Source organism: Candoia aspera, chromosome 5 (assembly GCF_035149785.1).
Source record: "Candoia aspera isolate rCanAsp1 chromosome 5, rCanAsp1.hap2, whole genome shotgun sequence".
Taxonomy (NCBI): Eukaryota; Metazoa; Chordata; class Lepidosauria; order Squamata; family Boidae; genus Candoia; species Candoia aspera.
In genome coordinates this window covers 39,088,968-39,094,497 of record NC_086157.1, presented here as the reverse complement: position 1 = coordinate 39,094,497, position 5,530 = coordinate 39,088,968, and positions in this window count along the sequence as shown.

Genomic DNA, 5,530 nt, shown 5'->3' with positions numbered 1-5,530 from the left:
CCGGAAAAGGCGGAGCGAGAAAAACAAATGGTTTGGCGGAAGCTGCCTGGTCGCGTTGCCGTTTGCTCCGCCTCCTTGCCCCTAAAGGTTGGCTGAGGGGGAGAGAGCGGGCCGTGGCTCTCCTTTGGGGCCGCTTGGTGCGCGTTGTCTGCAACCATCTTTCCCCACTGCCAGTGTGTCTGTTCTGCCTGAAAGCGGTGCGTCGTCTGGCTCTAGTTTGGGGAAGGTTTATCTTTGCATGGTAGGCTGATCCCCTGGGTAAAGATTTGCTTTACAACGCAAGCCTGCGCTTAGTGCTGGGAAGCGAGTCTTGCCGTGTTCAAAAAGGTTTATGCGCCGGAAAAAGCACTCAGGATTACAGCCTTCCTGCTGGGGTTTCTGTGCGTTTACTCGGAACAGCAGCAATGTTTTCAAATAACGCCCTCGGTCTCCGTCATACTAACTATAAGCGCAGTCCAGTGTTTCTCAACCTCAGCAACTTTAAGACTGTGGACTTCAACTCCCAGAATTCCCCAGCCAGCATGGTTGGCTGGGGAATTCTGGAAGTTGAAGTCCACACGTCTTAAAGTTGCTGAGATTGAGAAACACTGGCGGAGACTGTTTTGAGTTCCACATGCAGCTTATGCATGCTTGCTGTTAGGTATCATACTAACCCTTGACTGTTGAATACCTGCGATTGACAAATAATTCAGTGGAATTTCATAGTAGAAATGCTTAGAATATTTGCAAAAGAAATGTATCCTGACCCAAAGATGTAAATGTGCAGCCCAGTTCACTAGGAGCAGCTGATCGTATCTCCCCAGACACTTGCTACTGCTTTTTATCTGGGCAAAATCTAATTGCTTAAGGTCGGAGTTCATGTTAGAAACATGAGCTTGAAGTTTAGGCACCAGATACAAATAAAAGATAACAGAAAAGCTAACCTGGAAGGTTTCATATCATATTACATAGGTTTATTTGCTGGACATAAAGTGTAGAATTAGTCTTGGGCAAAATTAAATACTTGGGGAAGGAACTTGGTATGTGTACTTGCATATTCAATTCTGATTTATGTCATAAACAACCTTTGTGGGGGGAAAGAGGGTGTGGGGACTGAAATGCTAAATAGTTGTTCACTGTTTTATTTCTCAAGGATTAACATAATGACAAAGCCATCACTAAGAGTTCTTTCTAGTGCAAGTTCCTAGGCACTGACCTTTTAACATTTCAGTTGGAAGACTGTTTGAATTCACATGGCATGCTGAACCACAGATCACATTTTAGCCTAGCATTAAGTAAACCCAGCCCATGTAGTTAGGGTTCAGTGTTATGCAAACCTTGAAATTAGGTTAAATTGAGTGAACCATGTCTCAAATACAGTAAGTGTTCTGCGTCTGCTCCCCGACTTCTGCTCCTCGACTGTTGATACCAAGGTGATTGTATTGTAAAATTGTCTGGAAGCATGCCAGTTGGCTGAAGTAGCCAAGCCACAACTAGAGCTGCTGGCTAGCCAAATGGGAAAGGAGTAATGATATCATATAGTTCTGCCAATGCATTCTTTCTCCAAAGGTTCATATTAAATACTTCCTGGAGAAAATAGGCAGAGTTCCACTAACTCCAAAATGGTGGCCCAGATAGTGTGGCTGTGTGTTGCCAGAAGAAATCTTAGTGTTTTGTGGGAACAGGGACATTTAGGGGTTTTTTTCCCAGTTAAGACTTTAGATGTGTTGATCTTATGGAAGGTTTAAGGCACTTATTTGTGGGGGAAAAAATACTCTAAGTTCAATCACCCAAGACTGAAGAAAAAGGAGAGACTTGGGAACTCTTAAAACTGAGGTACAATAAATTGTTCAGCTGTATATTCAGTTCTATATATAATAGTAATATAAATAATTTAACTCTGACACTGAGATCATGAGTACAGCCATGGAAAAGGTCATGCCTCCTGAACTTACTGCTAGCTTTTATGTGGATGGTAGAGTATAGGCAGGGGCATCCAAAGGGGACCAGTCAAAAAAATAAAATGGTGGCCACAGCCACATCACTGTGCCCTGGCTTTTTTTTTTTTTACATACTACGTGGCTGCCTTCTTTACTTTTTTGATACCCTTCTTGCAGACACTCCTGGTACAGGCCATACTTACAGTCTGAGTATATAGTTTTCTTACATATAGGCACTTCTCCATATTATTCTAATTATCATAATTAAGCTTCTGTACATTGGACATAGCATCCTTCTGGATTGACTGTGGAGAGTGTTATGGTGGTTCTCCTCCCTTCTTCATGGCCAGTTCCAGTTGGTGTTGGTAGGAAGAGAGAGAGCACACCTGAAGCCCTTGACTGAGTAGTGGTGGGTGTTTTAGCTTCCTAGTGGTGCATCCCTTCCTGGACTGAGAAGCCCTTATGGTCAGTCATGCCTTGGTCATCTTGTGGATATGCTATTGCAAGGTACTCTATATGGGGCTGCCCTTGAAGACCATTAGGAAGCTATAGCTAATATAGAATACAGCAGCATGAGCAGAGATGAGTGGGCCATTTCATGCCCATGTAACACCCACGTTTTGTGAACTCCACTGGTTACCAGTTGGCTTCCAGATGCAATTCAAGGTGCAGGTTATCATCTTTAACCCTACATGGCCTAAGTTATTTGACAGACCACCTGTCTCCCATAATTTCTATCTGCCATGTAAGATCTGGCAGAATTGTTTCAATTAAGCAATGTCATCTAGCAAAACCCAGGAGACATGCCTTCTCTGTTGTGGGACCTTCCTTCTGGAACAGCACCACCCTGGAGATTTGCATGGCCCTCACTTTATTGGCCTTTAAAAGAGCATTGAAAACATGCTTTTTTTCCCCCAGGCCTTGGGATAGGGTGATGGGGGTGGGAGGACTTTTGTCTGTTTTTATCTCCATGGGTGGCCTTACTTGGGACCTGACTACAGTGGCTCATGTCACCCAATTAGACTATTGCAACACTATCTACATGGGTCTGCCTTTAAAGAACACTTGGAAGCTTCAGTTGTTGTAAAATGAAGCGGTCCAGGTGCTCATGGATGTTTTTCAGTGGCCATACATTACACCTACTTTTGGGGTCCTGTGCTGGCTTCTATTAATTTTGGTGCAATTTAAAGTTGTAGTCTATAAAGCCTTCTATGCTGGGATGCTGGATTACCTACAGGATCACCTGGCCCTGCTAGAGTCACCCTGACCACTTTGATCATGCCAGGAGAAGCAGCTGGTCATCGCCTATTTTCAGGACATTGTGGGGGAGAAGGCAAACTCCACAGAAATTATTTTTCCGTAACTAGTCTGGCTGTCTGGAATAGCTTCCCACTGGAGATTCGTTTGTCCCCAACGTTATCTGCTTTCAGAAAAAAGCTTTCCCAGAGGCCTTTTGGGGCCTTGTACCAGGTATTATATTGGTTTGGGTTTCTGAAGTGTTAATCTTATATATTTTTAGTATTCTTATGTTTATTGTGAGCTGCCAAGGGCCTATGACTGATATAAATCTAATTAATAAAATAAATGAACATTAATTGTGAGCCATTTGAGATGACTTTTTCTCACAGCCAGCAAGAATGCAGGCAACCTGAAGTATTCTACTCACTGCATAATTTAGAGATGGTTTCTTTTTATTCCTTTTCAACTAGCTCCTATTGGTAGTATCATTTTGCATTTCTTAATTTAATTTGAAATATTTCAACTAACTATTTCAAGAATTCTGAAAGGGAGTATCAAAGATTTGTGTGTTTACTACAGTACTTATATTTTTGTTCCTTTCTTGCAAGTGGGCAGAGAGACACAAAAGTGGAAAACCAACTGTTTCTATGATTCACATTTCAACTGCTTTGGGATTTATCAATCTTTTATAACAAAAAAAAGGCTGGCATGTGGGAACTGAAGGAAGGTCAGGACCTCATAAATTGCTATTTGCGGTGGAGGAACGCACAATATTTTCAAAGTGTTGAAATGGAGAAGATCAAGTTTTACCTATATAGCATGACAGACTCTAATAGAATATGCAGTAATCAGATAATAGCTCTGTATGTTTGTGCTCAGTCGAGATGAACTGCCATTCAGTTGGATTTCCAGCAATGTGATACTGGCAATCAGAAAGCTCATTATTAGGGCAATAGATGTTTCACTTCTTGTCTTGTGGTTCACCTCTGAACCCCAACCAAAATACTAAACTACTGAGTTCCCTTCTTACAGATGCTCTGAGTTAACATGATTGTAATATGTATTGTGCTATTACAATGTTGAGTTCTGTGAAAGAAATAAAACAAAGGAATGTCTGATACTACCTCCATATAGGATTTCTCATTAGCCAAATAGGCCAAAATAGAAAGAAGTCAAAACAGTAGTTGAGTTAGAAACATCTTTTTTATTTTAAAACATTACATATTAATAAATAAGATTGTCAGAAACCTTAATAAATAGCCTTTGTAATTTGCTAGTTTACAAGGCAAATACAACATGCCTATATCTATTTTTTTTAAAGCAAAGCTAAAGTTACTGAGCATTTAACAAATCTATATATACATTATTTTGGAAGCTAATAAAATAGTCCTTTTTAAATTTGCTTCTACTAACTATATTGCAACACAATAGCATTTAAGCAATTAAGCCTGTAACATTCACATGTTCCCATAGATTCCACTGTGTCCACATGTTAGTTTAAAGCATGTTATTCATCACCACCACATCCTACAACATGTACAACAACGATCAAATTAGTCTTCTAGTTATTGGGCTCCACGTAAAACCTTCTTTCCCAAAAGCAAATACATTTTTTAAAAGAAATTAACCTCTGCTAACACTTCTAGATCAGTTTTATAAACCTTTTAGAAGATGTGTATAAGTAATTTACATGTAAATGGAATATACATTTTAACAAATACTTGTTTGCAGATTCACACACCATACAAGTATATGTACCAAAAAGCCAAGATTGGTCATAGCTTCCTGTTGCAAATTAATTGTGTGGAAAATGTGTGTTTACCATTGGTAAATTTTTAATAAATGCTGCTAAAATAAATTGGCTAATGTTTAGGCAAACACACATAGGATTGGGGTGACAGTGAGTTAGTTGTTTCTGAAAAATATCCAGAAAATTATTACAATTATTTGCCTCTAATAATTTATACAGTATAGCATTTAATTTGTACTGCAAAGGATTAAAATGTTCTCCGTAAGCAGGAGTTTAAATATTCCCAACCATAAAATGTAGTGAGAGATGTACATCAACAGTGTACAGGCAGTCCTCACTTAATGACCATTCATTTAGTGATGGTTCAGACTTACAACAGTGCTGAAAAAACTGACAACCGGTGCTCAGACTTGTGACCGTCACAGCGTCCCTGCGGTCACATGATCACAATTTGGGCATTTGGCAACCAGCTTGCATTTATGAGCATTGCAGCATCCCGTGGTCACATGATCACCATTTTTGACCTTCTTGGCCAGCTTCTGGCAAGCAAAATCAGTGGGGAACTGCGTGATTTGGTTTTCGACCACCTGGTTCACTTAATGACTGCAGTTATTCACTTAAT